This window comes from Camelus ferus, chromosome 4 (assembly GCF_009834535.1).
Source record: "Camelus ferus isolate YT-003-E chromosome 4, BCGSAC_Cfer_1.0, whole genome shotgun sequence".
Lineage (NCBI taxonomy): Eukaryota > Metazoa > Chordata > Mammalia > Artiodactyla > Camelidae > Camelus > Camelus ferus.
Window position 1 is genome coordinate 44,717,601 of NC_045699.1, and position 25,988 is coordinate 44,743,588.

A 25,988-nucleotide genomic window follows, 5' to 3' on the forward strand; every position below is an offset into this window, starting at 1 on the left:
TATGTCCTCAGCCATAATCCATACAAACCAACTTTGGTCACATAACTCTTCACTCAAAATGGCTTCCTGTTGCCAACACATTAAATACAGATATCTTACCAGTATTAAAGACCCCACAGATTGGTCCAAATGAACCTTTCCAGGTTTTTCTCTAAACACACTGCACTCCTCCATGCCAGCGCTTAAGCTCACTGTCTTCGTTTTCTCCCCATCTTCCTCCTTTCCCTGAGTCTGTTACAAGGCACAGCATGCCTCCCCTTTCCATCTCTGACTAGACAGAGCTTGCCCACCTTTCAAAATTCATCTCCAGTGCCACTGCCTCCCTAAAGCATCCCATGATGTTGGTCTCCTCTAATGGGATGTCATTGATCCTACATTATCCTTCAATGCACTTGGCTTGTCCTTCCCTCACAGTTCAGTGTTTGCTTCCAGCCAGTCCCTCTGAGGAACTGGTTCTGGGATTGGCTTTGTCATCTTCCTCTCCCACAGCATAGCTGGCCCAGTCCTCATATGGAGTGAATTATACTGAATGGAATGGGGGAGATAAACCCAGCCCACAGGGACTAACACAAGCCAAAATGCCACAAGGTTCTGTGACAAGGCTCCAAAGCGGAATAGAATTCGGATTGGAGTGGGATGAATATATTCCAAACATGAAATACTGGGAAAGTTTTCCTCTTTTCATGTAAACTTTCCCTGATTTCTCCTCCTCTGTGACATACATCCTTCCTGTACCTGCCCCCACCCCCACTGTGGTATTCACACCCCAGTATTGTAATTGTTTATGTTTGATTTATCTGCTAGACTAGGAGACCCTTGAGGGCAGGGACCAAGCCTTAATCCCTGCTATATTTTTGTACCTAGCCCAGAGCTTGGCACATAGTAGGTGCTCAAAAAATATTTATAGGAGGAGGAAAAAGAGGGTGGGAGAGAGGGAAGGGAGGGTTTATTCATGTAGAGATGAGGGGAAGGTGAAGGCTACAGAGAAATTGAATCCAAAGAGATACAGTCATATGTGGGGACTCTGCCAAATTGTCTTGGTGGATTAGCTTGATATAATGAAGGTGCTCACTCATTGCATACTGCTTTTTGTAGGTGCTAATTGACATTGAGTAAATAAGAAAAAAAAAAAAAACCTGTATTCCCAGATCCCTTTGTCTCCTTCCTCCCCCCACATCCTGGAATTGGCACTGCGATACTTCCCTCAATAGAAGATAATTAGGAGGCAGTTGGCAGCTGCAATCCATCCCTCCTCTGTAACAGAGGGGCATTGTGACTGCTGGAGCTTTCAGTAATACAGAGATCAATCAAATGGCCACTTAAATTTAAGGTAGCTCTTTAAAAAAAAAATCAAAGGCTTCTAGATGAATCTGAAATTCCTTTTCCCTCGCTTCTCCACAAATAGGCAAAATTAGGAGTGGAATAATCACTTTTATCTGCCTCCAGTCAGAGCGCAGTAGCATGGCAGAAGGAGCTGTGGTCCTGGCATTACTGAGCGCCAGGCAGGACTAGCCGCCCCATCACTTACAAGGCACACAACTTAAGACAAATGCCTTAACCACTGAGGCTTATTCTTCTCATCTATGAAACAGGAATAATACTATCTTCTTCACAGGACTGTTGTGAGGATTAAATAACATGTACCAGAAATAAGTTAGTCCAGTGCTGGTGTAGAGAAAGCCCTAATTACATGTTAGCTATTGATCATCATGATTATTAGAAAAAAAACAACGACTTGGGTTAAGGATTCAAGGGCTTAGTGAAGTAGACAACTGTTATATATTTCAGAAATCCTGTTAGATGTTCCAGTTGTCTGCTGGGGCGGTTTTAGAGCACTTAGTATTCCTTTCACCCCCTATTTTTATTTTATCCTATTTATATGCTTATATTTATATACTGCAGAAAGTGTGGCACAGTTAGTTATGTTGTTTCTCTAGCAATTAAATTCCTCGCCGGTCCCTGTTTATCCTTAGCTTGTTTCCTACTACCCCAAGCCCTACTAGGAACACATGGTCAAGCACCTTCTTTGCTGTATCATTTTAAAGAGTGGGTGTTTGCAAGAACTTTCTTTGCAACTTGAACTTTGAAGAATCCAGATCCAAATATACAACATTCTAGGCTTTGGGTTTAAAAAAAAAATGACTATGCTTGTAAGGTAATCTGACATCCAGTATTTTCATTCGTACAGTTTTTTATTTTAATTTTTATCCGTTTGCTTGTTACCCATTTTTGTATAGGAAGTGAAAACATTTTCTCACGTGTATCTACAATGACAGCTGGAAATTTGAGGGGAGGGAGGAAGGGAGAAAGAAAGAGAATGATTGATTCATCATCGATAACACTTGGTAGCAGGAAGGTAAAAAAGAGAATAAATGAGAAGGGAAAGGAAGTAGGGAACAGGAGAGCCTATACATTGAGGTAGACCTTCAATAATTGTCTGGTGGATACATGAATGAATTGTAACAGAGCGTTAGACTAGAATTCCCGCAGAGAAGCAAGACATAATAGCTATCAGCTACCTAGAATGGTGGGACAGTGTCCAGAAGAACCTATAAAAAGATTTAGCAGAAAAGTGGTTACAAGACTCTTGCACTGTCACCCCCATCAAGGGTCCAAAGATGCTACTCTTGGAGGCTTTTGCAGAGGAGTTCTTTGGAGGGAGCAGTGAGTGTGCGAAGTACCACTGTGGCCCCAGGGGGTAAGGGATGTGGGTGCCCATCTCGTCTCACCTCTTCTCTCCTCACCTCATTGCAACAAGACCACTCAGAGCTTGAGCTGGGTCTCCTGCAGTTATGGGCCCTGGGGACTGGGTCTGACTCCCTCCCTGTAAATTTACAGGAAAAGAGCAGGGCTGGCTAATGCTTTGGCAGCAGAGCAAAGGAGGCTGCTGCTACTTCCCGATTGGCCAATGCTCCCAGAATTGGTTCAGGCAAAGAATGCTCCAAGGAGCAGCCTGCCCAGCTCTGCAGGGGAGAGCCGGTGTGGGACGCACCCTAGATTCGTTTAATAGACGATATGAAGAGGCCCCAGCTGAGGGGAGGCTGGATGAGGGCTGCAGCATTTTCCAGGGCTGGAATTGGAAGCTCCTGCCTGAACAGAGTGTTTTTGTTCAGGTTAAGGGACCCGGTCAAGTGAGAGACCACCTGGGTTGGGGGAGAGGGTAGGTCTCTGAGGAATTCACAATAATAGCACAGAAGAGAAAGTCAGTTTTAAACAACTGCCAGGCCTAGAGAGTGTGACACCATCTCACCAGTGTCTCAATCAAACAAGCCCTGTTTACCCACCTTCCCTCTCCTCCTCTCGCTCTTTCTCTAGGGGTGCTTTAGCAAGATGGGACTGTAAGGAAGGAAAGAGAAGATTTACACCTTGGTTTCCCACCAGCTGAAAGCCCCCTGAGTGAGGTTATAAGTTTCTATTACTACATGGATGTGGACATTTTAATTTACTGAATTGGTACAGTGACTTAAAGTGAAGGTAGGACTTTGGGCTACTTAAGTGTGGCCACCAAAACCCAGGTGCATGATTAGGTTTATATCTTGTGGCAAAGGAAGCTGTCCCCATTCCACCTCTGATATGTTTAAAGGGCAGTGGGAGATTTAAAACAGCATTTTCATTATATTCCGCAAGTTTGTTTTTTTTTAATATTTTTTCTGAAAATATTCACAAGTCTTAATTTTTTTATTTTTATTTTTAAATTTTTTAAAGTATGTTTATTGTTTGTTTGGTTTTTTGTTTTGGGGGAGGTAATTAGGTTTATTTATTTACTTATTTATTTTGATGGAGGTGCTGGGGATTGAACCCCCAGGACTCTGTGCATGTTAAGCATGTGCTCTACTGCTGGCTGTACCCTTCCCCTATATTCCGTAAGTTTTGGTTGTTCAACTTAACTGGGTACAGCATGAATAGATGAACAGATGAAAAAAAATGAATGAGTGTTGTTTATATTAGGATGCACTATAATTCAAACTTAGGGCTTTTTAAAAATTGAATTCTTGTAACATGTTATCACCTTTGTAAGGTGTATGGTTGTAGGTGGCAGATGACTGTAGCTCTCAGCTGTACCAAGTCCTGTGTTGATGTTAACACTACCCTCCCTGTTTCCTGTTACCACAAAAGCAGTAGCAAGCGAAATGTGTAATCAAAGTCTCTTGTTAGGTTCCTAACTTCCTTTTACTCTCTTACTACATTCATGATCTGCTCAAAAGCTTAGCAGCTGTTGAGCTGAGAATGCATTTATACTCAGGTGTAAAAGAGTCAATAGTTGGCTACCTGCTTATTTCCAGGGACATTTTTGCTTTAACACTAAAAGTGCCTGAGTTCAAAAAAATGATGCCTTGCATGGGGGATCTGGGGCATCAGCACCAGGCAAATGTCAACTGAGATTTCTTTCGGAAGGGGCTCCCCAGCTGCCTGGGAGCCTGGGCTCTAGGGACGTACCTACACTACTCCAACTTAACTTGCCTGAGATGGTGAATGTGAAAGCGTATTAAACTATAACGTAGCCTGCAAATGTGAGCCAGTAGTATCATTATTCTTTAATAGCTGCAACTACTGACAGCAGACTTGTAAGCTCTTAAAAGGTTAGTCACCCACACAAACGCTTTTGCTGTCCTTATCAAATTATCTCTTTTTAACTAGAATGTCTTGAATATACCAGAGGGCCAGAAGCAACTCTCACCATCATGACAGACATAGTTTTGAAAACCAAAGATTTAGTCCCTTGAAGGGCATTTTTTTTTTTCTTTCTCCTTGTCTACTTCCACCTGTCCAGAAGCATTTCTGCTTCAGATGCAATCAGTCCCATCTTGCAACTGAGGCAAAACCTCCTGCCTGGCCTGAGCTTTTGTGTGTGTTAGAAATGATAAGAAACAGCTGTCCTCGGATTAATGCCATCATCCCTGTTATGATGCAGCCATTCAGCTTGTGGCAGCAATCGTGTGTTAGATGAATGTCTTTCTAAATTCAATCACCCCAAAATAAATACATTGCAGTAGCCTCATTAAACAAAATTGGATGCAAGGAGAGGATGTGGCTGACTGATAGGAAATGAGAAAGAAGTAGAATCTTTTAAAGCTGCACACATCATCTTGCCCTTCAGAAACCTCTTCTAGGACCTAGTTCAGCTTTAGAACATTTAGGTTGTTTTTTTTTTAAAGATGCTTATGTATGTGGTACCATTTTCTCCAAAGAGAGATCTTTTTAAAAATAGCATATGATAAAATAATGTATGTATCCATATTAAGAGAGAGTCATACAAAGTAGGCAAATATGCAGATGTGTTTATACACAGTATATCATATTTGACATTTAGCATATCTTAGCCAGCTTGTTCGGCTGATCAGTCAAATATTTTAAAGTTTAACCACACAGGTGCTGAGGGGATGTTAAATTTAATCCATTCACGTGTTCATTCACCTAACACATACTTGCTGAGACCTACTCTGTGCTATGTCCCATGCTCTTCATTAGGGAACTATTATGAACCAGACAGCCTGTCTTGGAAAAGCTGCTTAGAATGGGGTGTGGGATTGAATAGACACCAATAACAGCACTGAGAGGTTCAACAGGCTAAGTGCCATGAGAAAGAGATGCAAAAAGACCCATGAGAGTTTAGAAGAGAAAGTGTTTGTTTATCTCTATTCAGAAACAGAACATCTTCAAGCAGGAGGCAACATTTGGGCTGGACCTTGAAGTCTGTGAACAGTTTCAAAGTTAAGGTCTTTCATGGCAAAGGAAACGGTGTAAACAAAATGGATATCCTACATTTTGGTGAGGGGTCGGGGGAGGGAGGGCACAGACATACACAGGGGAGTCGTCCATAAAGCCGGGCACACAGATGAGAGTCCTGCATGCTGGGCTAAAGGGTTTGAACTTTTATGCCATATGCACTTGGGAGCCAGAATAGGAATGATATGATCAGAGTTGTGCACCAATTTAATCCAGTAGCAGGCTGTGGTTAGAACTGACTGGAGGTTCTAGAGACCAGATTTACAGCAACATGGATGGGCCTAGAGATTATCATACTAAGTGAATTAAGTAAGACAGAGAAAGACAAATATATGACATCACTTATATGTGGAATCTGAAAAAATGACACAAATGAACTTATTTACAAAACAGAAACAGGCTCACAGACATAGGAAACAAACTTATGGTTACCAAAGGGGAAAATGGGGTAGAGATAAATAAGGGGTTTGAGATTTGCAGATACAAACTACTGTATAGAAAATAGAAAAACAGCAAGGTCCTACTGTATAGCACAGGGAACTATATTCAATATCTTGTAATAGCCTATTATGAAAAAGATACATATATGTATAACTGAATCACTATGCTGTACACCAGAAACTAACACAACATTTTAAATCAACTATACTCCAAAAATTTTTTTTAAAAAGTTCGGTGGGGAGGGTACAGCTTAGCGGTAGAGCGTGTGCTTAGCGCGCATGAGATTTTGGGTTCAATCCCCAGTACCTCCATTCAAATAAATAAATAAACCTAAGTACCTCCCTCCAAAACAAAACAAAACAAAAAAGTTCAGGCCAGAGATAAAGAAAAGGGGGCTTAAGGTAGGATTGTGGCGAATGAGCACTGGAGAAACAAACATGAATTATTAAAAGAGAAAAATCAATGAGTCCGTGACTGGATGTTTTAGGCTCACTGTGTTCCTCTGGGCTTTAGATTGATTTTTACAGGTTAGGGCTATGTGGGAGAGGTGTGTATGGTTCAGGGTCCCAGCGGGAAACAGAATCTGACTGAGGTGGTTCAAGAGATTTTAATGAAGGCACTACTTGCAGAGATGTGGGTAGGATTCAGGGAACCAACTGGAGGTGGTGAGGCACCCAGAGATTAGCAAGAGTGGGAAGCTTTAGCACCCCTCAGGGGCAACAGGAGGAAATAGTGTTACTAGGTTCCAACGACAGCTGAAGTCGTGGAGGTGCTGTGATCTAGGAAGGAAAAACAAGGGAGCAGGGAAGAAATACCCTTACCTCTGTCCATTGCTGCCCTTTGGTCTGCTGGTTCCTTTCATTGGCTAAACTGAACTGAAAAGATGACCAGGTAATGCAGTTATAGGGGTGGGCTTCTCAGGGCACAGAGCAGGGGGAAACATGGGCAGAAGTAATGGTAGGGGAGAGGGTGGGGGGAACAAACGGAGAGTAACCAACATACAGTGTTAAATTGTGCTGTATGTTAGGTGATATTGAGTGTCCTGGAGTTCCTTAAATCCTGGGAATTTCAAACAGGGGTTTCACCATGAAACCTGATTCCAATATGATCATTACCACACACTTGATAAGAAAACCTAGTAATAACATCAAAATAATGAAAGATAAGTGCCAGGCTTGGGCACATAATATAACCGTCGAATCTCAGTTTATCTGGAGAACAATGATATTAATTCGTGCTGTGTCTGCTCTCTAAGGTCATTATGAAAATAAAGTGAGATAAAGCTTGTAAAAAGTGTTTGTTAAATTAATTTTTGACATAAATCACTAGAAAGATGTGAAGGATAGTTCTTATCATCTGGGATCATTCCTTTTTCGTCTTGGTGCACTCCACCCTACCAGCACAGTGTCTGGCCCAGGGAGCCGTTCCATTAACATTTGTGGCATTGAATTAAATTGAATTCTGAACATACACCCTTCCTCCCTTGATTCATGCACAGTCTCTTTCAATCAGCTTTGTCACTGTGGGACTTTTTACTTTCTTCAACATTTTCTATCCCTTTAATAACCCAACAGAATTAAAGTAATTGGAAAATGCTAAACTACACTCCATCAAGGTAAAGTTCCTCCGTATGTTCTTAGAGTGAGACATCGTTAGTAGCTTTGACCAAGGATCCCGGGTCTGGACGTGGGACTCCTTACCTGAATTTACTAGTTTCCTCTCACAGCCTAAAACTGCTGCACACACTGTGATTTGGGGGATGTAGAGTCTAAAAGATGAAAAGCCGTATGAAAGCTGTATGAAATCTCTCAGTCCCATGAAAAAAGACTGTTCTTGGACTGTAATTGCTTTTCTTAGTCTGGCCTTCAGGGATAGGCCCTAAATGAGATGTTAGGCTGGTTCCCTCTCCAGTACTTATGATTTTGCATTCAGAGCTCTGATTCTGCTGAAGTTTGTGAGATGAAATGCAGGCAGGGAGCTTCCTGCTGGGAAGTCATTTGAGGGAAGTCTTGCGCCCTTCTTGAGGCAGCAAGCACAGGGAGACCCCTGCACTCTGAGGAGTGCTCCCCATTGCTGGTCCCAGACATCAGCTTGGGTGAATCTCTCCTGAGCCCTGGGCAGTCCCTAAATGCTTAGGAACTGGCCACAGGCCTGTCGCGGGGCCTGTTGATATCACTGCTTCCAGAGCTGAAGGACCTGGAGAAGACGTGTAAGTAGCTAAAGGAACTGCAGGTGTGGAGCATGAACGTGACATAACTGGGTGGAGGTGTGATGTGGTTTTCACCCAGCAGCCGTCTCAGGGAGTGAAGGGGCTGTCTGCCCACAAGAGGACACGTTCTTGTGCCCGCAGCGTAGCCCCTCTGTACCCAGAGCGCTCCACCCCCTAAGCTGGCTGTGTGAGCAGTGCTGCTCAAGTGTGGTCCGCCCTTCCATCAGCACCACCAGCACCACCTTGGAGCTTGTTAGAAATGCAGATTACGCGCTTCCCCACAGACCTACTGAATCAGAATCCCTGGGGGACAGGGCCCTGAAATTTGTGTGTTAGCAAGGCCCCTAGGGGTTTTGTGTACACTTTGAAGTTTGAGAAGCACTGGTTGAGGGTACAGATACTGCTTTGCCCAAGAGCTTGAAGCTCTTGAGGGTAAAATCTAATGCAGAGAGGTGACTGTGTTTGTCTTCATTCCCTTTAGCGTAACAGAGATTCACATGGAATCTGGCTTTCTTTTTTTCTTTCTGTCATTGTCAGTTCTTCCATTTTCCCAGGCCAACTTTGCTAATTCAGTTTTTCTTACGTATTATTTATTTCAGCTCTAATGGTCCCAAAGAAGCATAGTTCTTTTACTCTCCACTCTTTCAACCCCAGCTGAAACTGCAGTCCAAGACCCACTGAATTCAAGCCCAATCCCTTTATCTCAATTCCCCGAGTTTCCGAATTTCCCTGGTCTTTCTGCTTCCTGGCTCAAGAGCGCATTAAATCCCTTAGAGACCCTTTGATCCTCCTCTTTTAAGTTTTTCTTTTGTATTCTACCTTCTTTGGTTTCTGAAATAATAACTCTCCCGACAAAATTTTATTTCTTACTTTTTATATTGGTGGCATCTTCCCACTTCACTGTCCACAATAGTTTTAAGATTCAGGGTCCTCTTCTTTCATCTCCAGTCATCATTTCCTTTTTAAAAACAGCTCATTTTATTTCATCATGCCTTCCCCCAAAGTGGGTGACTTATAATCTCTCTAGTTTTGGGATACTGGGTGGAGGAGGATATGTACTCAGGCACTATGATGAAGTTGCCAGATTTGGGATGGGAAAATATATAGCCTATTCTGGCTACAAAGTAATGGGAAGAATGGGAGGTTTGTAAGAGTTACCAGCAAGATCCAACCAGGCTTAAGCTCAACTCAATTCAACAGACATTTTATTAACAGCCTAAACCATGAACAGGATGTATATTATCAGGTGCTCAGGAATAGGGCCATGACATACAGCAAGGTTAAAAGCAGGATAAGGCTCAGACAAAAAGGAAAACCTAATCCTGGTGGATGCCAATTACTAATGCAGCTTGCTCTTTTGCACATAGTCGACACTTAAGAAAAATCTTTGTTAAACAAAGAAAGTAATTTTCAGACTAACGTGCTTTTAATTAAGTATGTCTTCTCACCTATTGCTATGGATCTGTGTTTCGACAGAACGGTTTTCGTAGTGCTGTACGTGGCAAGGCTGTGTGCACTGTTACTTCCAGTCCAGGTTGTCTTCCTTCTGCTTCTGTGATAATGGACGGCGCAGTGGCAGGATGGAGTTTTACTGGAAAATGTGAAGGAGACACTTGGAATCTAGACAAAAGAGAACTTGTAAACATATTAGTCTTTGGGGAAATCTTACTGCAAATTGCTCTGAAGAATGTAGACAGAGAGAAAAAGGACAGAGAAAAAGAAAAGACAAGGCAGGAGACAAAGTTTTAAAAGCAAACAGAAATAATGGCTTAGATTGGATGCATTTGTTTCACTAATAAACCTAATGACACAGGAGTCTCATTTGATTATTAGCAACTATATTAAAAATTTAAATATAAAACAAATTTTGTAAATACAACGTGCTTATCAGACCCTTTCAACCTCTGGGTTGGCAACTAATGGAGCTACGTGAGGGGAGGCCACACAACGTTAGCATAATGAGGAGAAGGGCCTTAGGTCCAGGCCTGGCTTTACCATGATCTTAGTGTGTGATCCTTGGCAAGCCCTTTCCCTTCTCAATGCTCCAGTTTATTCTGTGTAAAATGAGTAGTTTAGACCAGGCCAGTCGTTCTAAATGTGTGGTCTGAACCAGCAACATTGGCATCACCTGGGAACTTGCTAGAAATGCAAATTCCTGCTGCATTGGAAACTCTGGGATGGGGCCCAGCTAGGTGTTTTAACAAGGCCGGGTGACTCTGATGCATGCTCGAGTTTGAGACCCACTGGACTAATCCTGTGTTTCTGTAAGTGCAGTCACTGAAGCACACGCAAAGCAGAGGCAACTGAAGCTCAAGTGTGGTCCGCCCTTCCATGTTCCAGGGCGGTCCATGTTCCAGGCCTACGCACAGCTGCTTGGTCAGGGAATGTAGTGGGGCTGCTCTGTATGAGTTATGGCCACATCGTTTCCTTCCTCCAGTGCCAGACAGCCCATCGCAGGCACACTAAGTGCATGCCCAGGGCACTAGCAAAGCAAGGCCACCCACCAATGTTATTTTCCAAAAAACATTAAAGTACATAATCCTCAATAGGAAAAAAGTCAGAACACTATTAGACCTCATGATAGTTCATTGTTTAGTGTTTTTTTTTTTTTTTTTTAGTTTTCAGAGCACTGATGGGGACATGGTGGGCACTATATAACCTTTTCAAAGTTTAGGGTATTTAAAGTTCTCCATCCTGCCCTGCCTTTCTCCTTGCTTTTCCTTGAGGTATGCAGGAAGTAACTTGCCATCCAGAAGCTCGGCAGACTTGGGCTCATTCCCACTGGCAAGACCCTAGGCGGTGTGAGCTTCTTTCATCAGGAGGCACATAATGTTCAGTTATGTCTCCTAGCGTGATGTTAGCAGCTGTGGGTGCCAAATGCCAAGATCCACTACTTCACTGGAAGTTGGGAAATAGTGATGTTCTAACCCCAGCATTTCTTTTTCATTTATAAGTTGGAATATGTTTGATAGAGAGATGTTTCCCTTCACTGGCTGTTTTGTTAACTTGGAGACATAGTCATCCAGCTTGTGAGAGCCGACTGCAATCTCTTCCCAACCCCATGTTCACTGACGTCACATTGCTAGCTTGAAATTGGCCATGGTAGTGTTTACACTGTGGAAATTGGAAAATGATGCAAATTAGGGCTCTTCCCCCTGAGAGAGCTAGTTGTTAAACCTTTACCAGCATATAACTGGGTATAGTTCATGCAGGACAGCTAGGATAAATACTTGATTCTTCCTCTTTATTTACCCTAGCATCCTCCAAAGGTGACCAAGTAGGTTTTTCAAACATATCATTATGACCACTATGTATAAAAACAGATGAAAAACAAATTTCTTCTGTCTAGCACGGGAAACCATATTCAGTATCTTGTAACAACTTTTAATGAAAAAGAATATCAAAAGAATAAATATATGTATATGCATGACTGGGATATTGTGTTGTACACCAGAAATTGACACATTGTAACTGACTATACTTCAATTTAAAAAAATGTGAAACAAACAAACAAACAAAACATATTATAAATTCATGGATTTAAGCATACTGAATGAGTTTCAACCTAGTGCTTTTATTATCCTTATGGAGGCTCAGGTTATCCCATCTTGGGCCAATGTGTGGGTGTGTTAGGTGGGGTTTCAGCAGCCATTCAGGCTTGTGATTTACTTGCGTTTATTGCCACCTTTTTACTGTTCATTTGCCATTGGTCCCACCTGTTTTATATTCTTTTTCCTATTCTTCTTTACCTTATTTTGGATTAATCAACTATTTTTTATTTTTCCACTTTTTCCCTCTTTGTAACTTCCTAATTATACATTCTTTGATTTTAGTGGCTACCCTAGAGGTTACAGTATATAACTTCGACTTCTTATAGATCCAGACTTCTTTTGTCTTTTTGTTCCACAGTCTTTAGCATAGGTTTCCATCTTCAAGGTCACCTCATGGTCCCAGTGGCTCCTAGAATACCACCTATCATATCCACATCCCAGGCAACAGGAAGGAGAAAAGGGGGAAAGGCAAAAGGGAGCATTCCATTAAAGAGCTTTCCTGGAAATCTCTTCCTATGACTTCTTAAATCCTAATGGGCACCTTTATTTGAGGTGCAGGCTAGGAAATGTAAAGTTTTGGTTGGGTACAATACCCAAGACTTTGCTACTAAAGAGGAAGCACAGGATGGATACTGAGTAGGTATCCATGCCAAACAATGAGCAGTTGTTTCCTTGCTTTCTCTCTTCAGACCTCATCTGAAAAAGCAGGGAGTTGGACTGGACAGCATCTAAGGCAGTTTGAGAGTTCTAAGTATATATATTAAAAAAAACCTTTACTCTCTCTGTCTTCTTAATAATTTAAAGACAAACCAGCAAACTTTGTTCCTCAAGAAAAATTCTCTGTTACATTTCTGATCCTTTCAAAAACACATTTTTATGTTGTGAAGAAAATTCAGTGTTGAAATCCAACAGAAGTGAATTGAACAAAGCTCTCCGTCTGGCTTTAGGATATAGTACAATATTCTACACCCACGCTCCCCATCTCCTACAATGATCTGTATTTTGTCGTCAAAAAATGTGAGGCAAGAGAGATTCTTTGAATAATTTGGACAAAGATTATTAGAGTGGTATTGTTCAAGTGATTCAGGAATGCAACAGTATTAGAGCAATAGAGTGATCTGTCTGTGGGTGGGGGATGGATGGTGCAGCTACAAATACACAGAATTATAGACTGAGAATTGGCCCAGAGGGACCTCACACATCATCAGTTTTCCTTGTAACGCAAGAAAATTAGAGTCAAGGATTCCTGGGAACTCAGGTTTTGAGTAGGGGTGGATGCAGATCAAGTTGCTCCCCTCTACAGATGACACTGTGTTGTATCTACCAGCACTGCATTTGATGGAGCCCAGTTTTGCTTTCATTGGTTGAAAAGTCAGGTACCGCCACCTGCAAGTCTAGGAGAGGAGAAACCCTAGCATCGCCCCCACTCTCAGAGCCTTGCCATTCGTGCCTAAGCTTGAGGCCCAAGAGGCAAGATGTGGCCATCTCTATGTGCCCCATCAAGGAACAGGCTCTAGGGAACATGGAAACCTGATTTAACTCCTAAGGTCTTCCATCCATTGATTCGAACTCTGCTTTCAAATCTCCTCCCATTGGTTGTGGCTCTGCCCTGTGAGGCTCACAGAACAAATCTAATTTATCTTGTACCATACGGGCTTCCAGAAAGTTGAAAACAGCCATCATCTTCCCTCATAGTTCTGAGTTTTCCCCTCTGACTGAAATAATGCCTCTCTGTAACAGAGGACACGTGCAGTTGTTCACTACAGAGTGGAACAGCCTCTTCAAGCTTCAATATAGAGCTGCCACTCTACATACCTCCTAGGAGCACATCCTCATAAATGGAGGGTGCTAATGTTGGCAGCAGCCGCTGCAGAAGCTGAAGGCCCATGGAAGATGAGCCCCATACTTTTCTGGGTTTGCTGGACAGGCTCCATTTGCTGATGTGGATCCAGTTTTTAAATTGCAGGGCAGCCTATGAGTAATCTAAAAGTGCTTACTGCACACTGTGAGGGTGGCACACCATGAGACAAGCAGAAATGTTCATCTGTTTTTCTGGTATTGGTGAGTTGCTGTATCCAGCCATCCACAGACTAGTTCCTCCTAGAGACAATAGTCTGTGAAATATTTTATCCAGGACTGGGACTCAGACCATGCTTGGGATCCAAAGATAACCTTCCCAATAATGACTTACAGAGTATCAGCTTGGAAGAAGCCGCAGGGATCATCAGGGTGCTCTGCGGGTGAGCAAATGATGCATAGTTATATCTAGCGTTGTCCTAGTATACCAGCTGCTCTAACCAGTCATATAGGCCAAATAGCCCCTTCTTCCCCCTTCTCAAAACAGTTGTTTCCCACAGAAAAGAAATTCATAACATTGGCTAAGAGTCTTCTGCCCCCAGAACCTCAGTTTCATTATCTGTAGGCTGAGTGGGTGACCTAAAGATATCCAGGACCTGTTTCAAGATCCAGGATGGGTGAGGGTAGAGTGAGATTGGCCAAGAATAGGAGTCAGGCATTCCAACTCCCAGCCCAGGGCTGAGTGTGTGCCTCTGGCCTCCTCGCCTGGTCTTACACACGCACACAGTGAAGTAGAAAGAATCCTTCCTTGTCTTTTCAGGACCATGTAAAACAATTATTCTGATTACTACAAAGAGCACTCTCTACTAAACGTGGGATTCATTTTTTGTAATGCTGATATTCTATATCAGGATCTTTTTAGGCTCAGTTAGTCTCTTGGAAGATAAAGGAAGGCAATTGAAGTCTTTTTAAAAGTATTGAGATGTCCGTTCTGTTACCTTCAAAATTATTTAAAAAAAAAAGTTTTCATGATAATGCCCTGCTTGGCAAAGGTGAGATGAAATGGGTACCTGCGTATGCACAGTAAATTGGTATGTTCTTCCTGGAATGTAATTTAACAGTATGTGTCAAGAACTCTTTGATTCAGGAAATCCACTTTTAGAAATTTATTCTAAAACATAATCAAGGAGGCAGATGCCAATTTGTATACTAAGATGTTCATCATAGCCTTATTCAGGAAAAAATTGGAAAGAAAATGTCTAAAAACAGGTGAATGATTAAATAAATTATAGTGTATCTTCATGAAAGAAAATTTTGAAGCATTACTAATCATGTTTTTGAAAACAGTTAACATGGAAAAATGTTAGTTTATAATGTTAAGTCAAAAGAATAACATACAAAATTGTATGTCAGACAATCAATTTTGTAAGAAACAAAATAAATAAAAGTAGGAGAAAAATGGTGGTACATGGTAAGAGAATGGGTGTCTTTTTCTAAACTTTTCTGTATTTTCTAAATTTGATATCATGGATGGGTAGTATTTTTATAATCAGAAAAAATAAGCATTATATCTAAAAAGAAAAGACCCAAGAAGGGCTAAGGTAAATTCATGATGGTACCGAGAGTAGAAGTACTTGGAGAGGCCAGCGAGGTCCACCTTGCCCTTCTCAGAGCAGCTCAAAGACTTCCTTATGATGCTGCAGAGTCACAGAGGGCGAGGAAAGTTTGGTACCAGTGAACACATCCTTAGCCAGTTATATTCACCTTGCTCTTCCCCGGCACTCTGGGGACTGTTTCACGAACTCAGTTCCTCACTACTGAACCACTGTGGCATTTCTTACATTCTTAAATGTTTCATGAATTCATGTTTTCACACAAGTCACCCTGTGTTCTAAACTGGCCCTGCCTGCAGGCACTCTAAATCCAGATTCTGCTTCAGGTAATAGTCATCAACTGCAAGATAACCACTGCCCACTCCTGAAAGAAAGGAAAAGCATCTGGCTAGCCTTGTTCAGACACAGGGGCACCTCAGGGGAAGAAGATGTGTTCCTGCCATTTCCCGCTGGCTTAACTTCCCTGACCAAAGGCAGAAACCCCAAAGGGAGAAGGTCACGGCAGGGATGGAGGGTGGTGGCAGCCCACGACCTTGGGTGAAGAGTAGTGCTCGGTTTTGGTAATGCTCTTTCCAAGAAGCCCTGGGACCTGAGAGAGTCCCAAGATGGAGACCAGGATGAGGAAGGACCTCTCGTAGAACAAACCGTTTGGGACTCTGAGGGAGCCGGGCCAGAGACGTGAAGACTCAGGGTTTTCAGGTATCTCAAGAGCATTTAGCAGGAGAGGGGTTAAAGTTAGTCTACATGTGATGCTAATGATAGAATCTGAATCAACAGGCAGAACCTACAGGCCAGATTCAACTCTATGCAAACAATTCCCTATTTTTGAATGTAATGTGTTTAAACATTTTCTGTTGATTAGGTTGTATTTGCTGTGGTGAAATATTCGAAAACTACAAAGAGATATACAGTGAAAATAAATTTGTCTTCCCATGTCTGTCCTTCAGCCACTCAGTCCCCTTCCCCAGCAACCAAGATTAGCAGTTTTTTTGTATATTCTTCCAGAAACAGTCTATGCATACACAAACATATCATAAGCAGATGATATAGATGATTCCATATATAGTCATTTTTCATTCAAAACTGTTTAAGATTATTCTCTATCAGTCTATGTAGTGCTTCCAAGTTCCTTTTTTCCCTTATTCTTTTTAATGAATGCATGCAACTCTTTGGATGACTGTACTATAATTTATTACACCCTCTTCTACTAGCCAGCATTCAGGATGTCCCCAGTCTTTGGCCATTAAGTAATACACTGCAGCGAATCTCTTTGTATATAGACAACACATATGGAACACATGTGTAAATACATCTGTAGAATTAGTTCCTAGAATTGGAATTGCTGAATTAAAAGATTTTTTTTAAAAAGATGTTTTCAATATTAAAACTTAAAAAAATATTTAAAACCATTACACAGTTCAAAATTCAGAAGGTGCAAAGGGTATACGTGAAAAGCCTAACTTTCATTTCTGTCCTCAGCCTTCTAGTTCTATTCCCTGAGTCAACCAGTGTTATCAGTTTCATATCTATTCTTAAATATCTTTCCTTTTTTATATACATATGGTTGCATATTATATTCATGATTCTGTGCCTTGCTTTAGAAAATTAGCAATATATCATGAAAATTGTTCTCAATCAGTAGTATGAAAGAGCTTTCTTTCTCTTTTTTTATGGTTACGTGGCATTCTATTAAATGGGTACACCATAACTCAGCTGTCCTTTATGATGGACATTTAGGTTGTTTAAAATGTTTTGGTACACATTTAAAAATTATTCATGGATATTGTCAAATTGCTCTTCACAGAGATTGTACCAATTTATACTTTTGCCAATAAAGTTTGTTTCTCCATATTTCAGCAACACAGTATATTATGAAAATATTTTGTCTTTGCCATTATGGTAAGTAACATATAACATCTCAGTGTTGCCTTTATTTGAATTTCTCTTACGAGTAAGGTTGAGCATTTCTATCAATGCTAGAGCCATTTATAATTGCTTTACCATAAATTATTCCTATCTTTTCCTATTTTTCTACTGGGTTGTTGGTCTTTTTAGTATTGATGTTTAGAAACTTGATATATAACAAGGATATTAACCTCTTGTTTGTCATGTGTATTGCAAGTGTTTTTACTAATTTTTCATTTATCTTTTGAATATGTTTATAGTGTTTTCCCCCATGCAGGATTTAAAATTTCTATATAATAATATGTATTCATCTTCTGTTGAATGCTTATGACCATTCCCATATTTTCTTCTAGTATTTTTATGGTTTCAGCATTTAAATATTTGATTCATTTGGGTTTTATTTAGGAATAAAGAGTAAGGTATATGAAGTAAGACAGGGAATCTGGTTTTTTAAATTTTTTTCAGATGGTCATAAAATTTATTTAAACTTTATAGCCTCTTGAGGGTCAGGATCATATCTGATTCAACTCTCTGTCCTCCATAGTGCTGCTCACTAATAGTAACTAGCACTCAGTGAGCACTTTCTAGGGCGAGGATGTCCATACATCCTTGTGCTGAATGACTCCAAAGCCCTTACACTTCCCAGGACACTACTCACCCTCACCTAGCATAGTGCCTTACCCAAAGGCTCCCAGTTAATATTACCTGAATAAATGAATTAATTTGCTTATACTTAATTTGGACCACATATGATTCAGGTGAGCAATTTGTAGAACCCAGTCAGGCCAAGTATATACCTCTGCACATCCAGCACAGGAATGGGCTATTACAGTGGACTGAGCATTAGGTCTGATCTCTGAGCACAGTTTAACTGTTGTGAGCTTCTGTTTTTCTTGTCTGTGAAATGGGATAACAACACATAGCTCAGAGGAGTACTGTGAAGGTCAAATGAGATACTGTCTTCATAACAGCTCTGAAGGACGTCAGGGTTGTGTGCCTTAAGGGATTATGAGTCAAGTTCGGATAGTGGAGATACCATTAATGGCACACCCCTATTATATATCTCTTCCTGGTAGGACTGAAAGAAATGGTGAGGGGGGGGTTGCTAAACAGAGGACAGAATTGTGGGGAAGGTAGGGGCTAGAAGTAGCTATTTCTGTTTCCCAAGTGTTCATTCTCTGAGCATAAACTGAAATTCCCTCTGGAGCCACACTAATGGACACATTAGTATCAGTTGACAAAGCACCATATGCTCTGAAATGTTCCCCAATTAAGCTTCATGGGAAATGGCAGGAATTCATGGTCCATTATAGGAGATCTGCCACGGCTTTAGCCTCTAGTAAAACACATGCCTAGATCTCCTAGGCTCTAGGAGGTCAGGCTATGCCCCCGACTACATGATGATGCTTAGGACATCATTTATTTTCAGACAGAAGTTCTATAAAGTCAGGTTATTCTTGTCTGTCAATTCTAGGGGTATAAAAATCTTTTATTTTTTTAAAAAGATGTATGTTTTAATAATGGATTATTTTGTGAATACTCTTGCTGTTTGGTTTCAGCATGTGTAACAGTCATTACTCAGGGTCCAGATTATGAAAACATACCATATCTTCAGTGTTATTAACACATATGCAGTTTTTCATAATTCACCACCTTGAATTTACAATACTTTCAGCGTTCCTTTGTAAAAAGTATCATCTCTTTTTGTATAAATCAATCTTCATTAAAAAAAAAGGAAGAAAAAAAAAGACAGACCCAAGCTCCAGGGAAGACAAAGTATCAGGATTTCAAAATGCATAATAATAGCTGCCTTTTACCTAATGTCAACAACACCCCTGATCATATGCTAGGTACTTTGTCCTTATTATTTAATTTAATCCTCACAGCACCCTTCAAGGTCAGTATTATCTCTTTGCTGTGATGAGAAAACTGGAAGGCTACATTAGTTGTCCGAGGTCACAAAGTAGCAAGGGATAGAAACTGGGATTCAAGCCACATCTGACTCCACCACACAACCTTCCCAGAATATCCCTGTGATTCAAAACAGACTGAAATACAATGTCACAGTACACAGCACATAGTAACAAAACATGAATAACGCCTTGTTTTAAAGAAAATCTAGGTCATCCATCACCCTCCCTATCCTACACTAAGGATGGAAGAGAATGCTTCCAAGACTCTCCCCTGTGCCTGGAGCCTCTCTATGCACCGTTTCCAGAACTTAGGGTTGTGAAGGAGAATTTTAACTGAAGAGGGTCCAGGCTAGTACCGTCTGTCCCTTCAGTCAGGTTTCCTCTGCTTTACCTGTCTTCATATTGGGCTCTATTTAATAAGATGTGCACTGAATAAAGGATTCTACTGTCTCTCCTCTGACAAAGCTAGAAAAACACTGATGTAGCCTGATTCTCTTTCATAGATGAAGACTCTCAGACCCACAGCAGCTTTGACCAAAATCACCCAGAAAGGTGGGACAGATCCTTTCCTCTTAAATGTTTTAATTGCTGGGTTACTATAAGGAAACTATTGGGGTGACAAAGACTATCACCATGGGAAATATGTTACAAGAGCGTTTCCAGCTTGTTGACCAAATAGGGGATGGTGGCGGATCCACATTTAAATTCTGGCTCCATTGCTTACTAGCTGGATTATTTTGAGCAAGTTACTCAACCTTGCTGAGTCTCTTCATCTGCAAAACAGACACCCAAATATTTGCTATTGGAGTTTTGCGATTATTAATATTATATTTAAAACACTTTGCATATAGTAGGTTTTCCTTCCCATCCTCCGAACCTTCTTCTTATAGGCTGTTCTCTCTGCCTGGGAGCTCTGTCTTCTTTTTCCTCCCCAGGTAGCTAATCTGTACTTATTTCTAGTTTCTTTCATTAGACTCCCTGGGTTTGAATGTAAACTCTGCCACTTACTAAATAAGTGACCTTGGGAAAGTTAGCATTAGTTTTCTTATCTATAAGATGAGAGTACTAGTAAAATATACCTCATAGAATTATGTTAAAATGAGATAACATAAACTGCTTAGAACAGTGATTAACAAATACTAGGTCTCAGTAAGTTTTAACAAGGACAGTTTGTGGGCTCTACAAGATAATTTTGGAGGGCTCTCTTTCCTTCATAAATAGTCCATTTACATTGTCTAGAAGCTTATTTATACTTTATTCCTGGAGTTCAGAAAATTTACCAAGATATGTTTTTAAAAAATCTACTCTGCCAATCTCTGTCTTTTAATTAGTATATTTAGACTACTTACATCTAATGTAATTGTCGAAATGTTAAGTCTCACATTTTATTACTTATTTTCTGTTTGTTTCCCATTTTTCCTTCCTCTCTTTTATTTTTCCTGCCTCCCTGTGATTACTTGGGAAGTTTTCAGAATTTCAGTTTGATTTATCCATAGTGTTTTTGAGTGTATCTCTTTGTGTAGTTTTTTAGTTGTTAGTCAAGTATCAGACTATACATGTATAACTTGTCAGTGACTACTGGTGTTGACATTTTACCACTTCAAGTAAAATGTGCATTTAGGTCTCTTTATGTACCCTCTCTGCTTTTAAATGTAATTGTCTTAAATATTACCTCTATATACATTGAAAACGTCTGACAATATTATAATTTTTGTTCCCACCAAACGTAAGTCTAAAACCTTAAGAGGAAAATAATAATCTATTACATTAATCAATAGTTTTACCTTTTCTGTTATTCCTTCTTCATTGCTGATATTCTAAGTTTCCTTGTTTTATCATTTCCTTTCTGTTTGAAGAGTTTCCTATAGCCATCCTTTTAGGGTAGTCATATTGGTCAGAAGCTATATTAATTTTTCTCCATCTTAGTTTTTCACTTTCATTCCTGAAAGATATTTTTATTGAATGTAGAATTCTGAGTTGACAGCAATTTTCATTCAGTACTTGAAAAATATCACACCACTTCCTTCTGGCCTCCATGATTTCAAATGATAACTCTGTTGTCATTGGAATTGCTGTTCCTTTCTAAGTCATGTGTCATTTCTCTCTGCCATCAAGACTCTTTTTGTCTTCAGTTTTTAGAAGTATAATTATGCGCCTGGTAATTATTGAAATGTTAGGATTTCAGTCTGTGGATTTTTAAAAGTTTCTTTGAGTTTATCCCTTCTGGGGTTTGTGCAGCTTCTTCAGTCTAGGCTTATGCTGTTTGCCAAATTTGGGGGATTCTTAGAGACTGTTTCTTCAACTACTTTTTCAGTCCCTCTCTCCCCTTCCCCTTCTCTCTCCTCTCCTTCTGGGACTCTGATGATATGAATGTTAGCTTAATTTTGTTCTTTTTATTTTTCCCCTACTATGTTTGTTCTGTTGTCCAGACTGGTTAAATTCTGTTAATCTTCCTTTAAGTTCACTGATTTTAACCTCTGTTATCTCCACTCTTCTACTGAGCCATCCAGTGAGTTTTCCACTTCTTTTATTCTACTTTCCAGTTATGTAATATCCATTTGATTATTTTTATAACCTATTATTTGCTGATAGTTTCTATGGTTTCATTTGTTTCAAGAGAATTCATAATTGCTTGTTTAAGCATTTTTATGGTGGCTGCTTTAAAAGCATTGTCATGATTCCAAAATCTGTAGCTTCTCCATTTTAACATCTGTTGATTGTCTTTTTCTCATTCTAGGTGCAATTTTTCTGGTTCTTGGTGTGATGAGTGATTTTTAAATTGCATCCTGGACATTTTAAGTATCATGTTATGGATTCTAGATCTTATTTGCACCTTCTATTTTAGCAAGCCTCAACTGACACTGTACTGGTAGGGAAAGGGAACACTGTCTCATTACCCATGGGCAGGGATGGAAGTCCAAGTTCCCCACTCAGACTGTTCTGGCACCACCCTGGAGTGTGGTGGGAGGTCTGAGCAGGGGGGGAAGTCTATGTTCTTCATTTAGCCTCTACTAATCAGGGGTAGGAGAGTGGGAGTGTTGTGTGTCATTTTTTCTGTGATGTTCAGCTGGAATAGGGTTGGTATTATCACAAAGGCTTCTGCCTTATTAGGATGCTCTTTCCTGTTCCTTTGATAATGGAAATCAAACTTTTCTTGAGGCTTTTTAAAAATCTGTACTTATTGGCATTTTCTACTTGTGGACTTTTCTAGTGCCCAGTCTGGGACATATAGGAGGCAAAAAGAAAACCTAGGGAATTCATTGTCATGTTGTTCATTGAGTTCTGAGGTTCCTAGCTGGTCTGCCTTCTTTCTCCATCATTCAGAGTTTTTTCATGTTTGTTTTATACACTATGTCTGGGGGTTTTAGATGCACTCAGCAGGAGGAATAGGGAGAAATGTATCTTCTCCGTCTTGTCCAGAACTGGAAGCCCTAGGTATGTGTTTTTAAATTACTACTGTGTAGCGTTTAGTGAATCTTTTCTATCTGAAAATTCAATTTTCTTAAAGTCTGTAAATTCTGTTATTTCTTTAGTTATTGCATTGTTCCCTCCTTATTTTTGCTCCATTTGGTACTCCTGTTATTTGCATATCTCCTAGATACTTCATGTTTAAAAAAAATCTCTTTCCTCATGATTTCCATTTCTTTGTGTTTTTGGCTTGGTACTGTGGGATTGTTCTCCTTTTTCACCTTTCAGATCATTAAGTCAATTTTCAGTGGTGTTCATTCTATTTTTCGCTTCTACAACTGAAGTGTTTAAATTTAGAATTTTTTTAACCTCCGAAAACCATTTTTCTTCATTCTTATCACTTTTCCCCCAATGTCTACTTGAATCTCCTTTAAAATATTCTTCTAAAAACATAATTTTTCTTATATTAAATCTATCTGAATGAGGCCTCTCTTCTAGTTACAGTCTTTCTCCTTCAAGCTATTGCGTCCCCTTAAATGATCTCTGATCTGCTTTGGCTACTCACATCCGCACTTGGGCAGGTCAGGCTCTTGTGGCCTCTTGAGTAACAATAGTTCAGAATCATAAAAGGAGAGAAAGATGCCTCTTTTCCAGTGGCCTCGTGGTGAACAAGGCTGGTCACCTGGGTCCACCAGGCTGAGATGAGGTGGTGAGAGAGGCTTCTAGGATCTTTGGACACTCCCAGTATGAATGCGGAAGGGTTGGGCTGCTGTGTGCCATTGTGTAGGTTGTTTACTGCACAAGGGTACCTGGCTGAGAAGAGAAATAGGAGCTAAAATCCACTTGCTGAGCTGTTTACTGTGTGTGGAGCTGCATCTGCCTGAAAGAAGGAAACATTACTTACTCACTGGCACAAAAGCGTCTGAGAGGGATGCCTTTTTCTAATCCATGTTAAGATGCTGTACAGGCCAGTAGTGGCCCTGGGAGGGGTAGTTTGGCCCACCTGTGACATTCTCCTCTAGGGAGGCAAGTCTCAACAGAATCAGAGGTCTTTATCTAAGGCTATGTGCGGGGAATGGGCAGGGACAGTTCCTCCTCACCTGCTAAGGGGTCCCACTCGGTTGGGGCCAGCTAGGCCCCTCAGGTAGCTCTAGAATTAAAAGCCTTTGCTGCAGGCTCACTAGTGAAGCAGGTATTTCCCAGGCTTCTGGGCCTTGGTCCTCCCTGAAATTTTTAAACAGTGTGGCAGAGACACCATCCTTCACCAGTCCTGCACTGGCTTGGTCTCCCTGGGATGTGTGAAGTTTCCTTTAGGCTCCAGCTCTAGGCCCTAGTACCCTAGCCTCTCTGTTCACTCCATGTCTCACAGCTTAAGTCACTTCTACAGAAACCTGGGTGGGAGAGAGACTGTCAGCTGTAGGATGCAAGTCCCCATCTTTAGAGAATCCCCTTGGAGAGTCATCCTAAGATTATTTAGGAAAACTTTCCATATTATAATTCTGTTGCAATCATCTTTCCCCCCACTAGGATAGAGCTTTATTACCCAGTTAAACCTGAGCTTAAATCCTGTTTACCAGCTCTGTGATCTCATACAAGTCATTTGACTTTTCTGAGCTTGTCTCAGTTTCTTTGTCTGTAAAATGGAGGTCATGTTTGTCTTGCATAATTCAAGGAACTATCAAGAGAAAAAAATGAGATGATTGCTCTGCCCAATGCTTTACAAACTGTAAAGTGCAATGAAAAGGTAAAGCAGATGAAGAAAGTGGTGACAGAGATATGGTGGCATCTGCCCCTGGGGCCACAGGGAGCAGAACGGTAGTGGGAAGTTGCATTCGCCCAGTAGATTCAGAGTAGGATCAAACTTATGGGAATTGGAGCAGATACTGTTGGCAAGACCAGAGTAGGGCCATGCTAGACACTGGCCACAGGCTCAAGGGCATGCCTTCTTCTTTGGAGCTAATCTTCCAAAAGCTAAACTAGCAGAGGAAAAGAGATAAAATGGAAAGAATAAAAGATGCTAAAGCCACTTATATGTTCAAAGCTGTCCCTCAGAACACTGAAAGATTTATCATCCAAGAAACGAGATAAAAACTTATCTGACAGGAGACATAAAAATCTTGAATATTTTTTAAATTATGATAACCATTCCCAACCCTATGCAAATATCCCATCCTTTCCCACTGTTCCCAGCCAACTCATTAAGTCCATTGCATTAGCAATAGATTAGAATACTGGTTTTATCAAGGAGCAGAGAATGTGATTAGGAACAAGAAAAGAAATTTAAGCAGGCAAGGCTTCTATGAGAGCTAAGGAAGCAATCCAGAAAGGAAATGTATTTTCTACAACTTCACCCTCAACCCCTCCCCCAAAAGGGAACACAGGTTATCTTTGGGAAAACGACTATGGTAGGTGATCACATAAGGTTTGGAAAGTACTGGGAGACTGATCTCTCTTCACCAATACGCAGATAACGGACTTTCTAGCCTAACTCCCAATTCTTCATGTTTTACAGTGAACTGGACAGTTCATTTTTAAGAAGTGAGCAGTGACTGTTTGCCTCTGTGTCCTAGAACCTTGGGAGTAAGAACATGTTGTTTTTATGTCATCATTCCTCTCTGAAGGGCAACAATATACCTCTCCTCAAAAGGTAATAATCCTCCTGATAAGCACCCACTCTCTTTTGCAGACAACAGCAGAACCTCTCTTTGACTTGATAATACTTCAGCTTCCTTAATCTCAAAGAATCATTCAGTTTAGTGCTTAAGAGACCTTGGCTGTCACAGGATATCATTCCCTCCTTTTACAGAAGAGTAAACTGCAGGCCAGAGAGGTATTGTGACTTTCCCATAGCCACGTGGCAGGGTTAAGGACAGACCTAGATTCTAGAACTCTAGGACATTGCTTTTCTACAAGTAGCTGACCACAAATGTGGGCGTGGCTGTTTCTCATGGTCCTGCTGTAACACTCCAACGCCATGAGTCTTGGCTCACCAAAGTCTCAGTGAAGCTTATAGTTAATAGTTCACTATTAACTAGATCTTAAATATTAAAAACATGTCATCAGTTTATGTAGTAATAACACTGTCTTAAGCAAAACATTCTGTTCCCCATCCAGTCTGGGTTTATGTTGAAATCACTACGCTTCAAAAGGCATAAGATCGTAGGAGGGTACTCAACAATGCTGAATGAATGACCACTGACTGGGAGGCTCACTAAGGAATCATCTCATTTTGGATCTGAAAGAGACCTTGAGGGTCATTCTGTCCCACTCCTTCTTTCCCTGGTAGCATGAAGAGTGAGAGGATTTGGGCAAGTGGCAGAATAGTACTAGAATCACCTCCTTTTTTTTCCCCCTGTTTCCCAGGCCAGTATTCTTCTTCCTCTTTTTTTTTTTTTTTTAATGAAAGTATTGGGGATTGAACCCA

The 25,988-nt window shown here is 40.7% G+C and overlaps 1 protein-coding gene across 4 annotated transcripts in view; it reads left to right on the top strand.

Annotated features, from left to right (window-relative positions):
- Nucleotides 1-25,988, top strand: part of FRMPD1 (FERM and PDZ domain containing 1) — a 118,761-nt gene that overhangs the window by 10,907 nt on the left and 81,866 nt on the right. The window contains exon 1 of one of the 4 annotated variants that reach the window (XM_032478017.1): nt 25,100-25,211. The exons of the other annotated variants lie outside the window; for them this stretch is intronic. The gene's annotated coding sequence lies outside the window, so the exon portion shown is untranslated. Of the gene's footprint in view, nt 1-25,099; nt 25,212-25,988 lie in introns of those variants that run through there. 4 annotated transcript variants of the gene reach the window in all.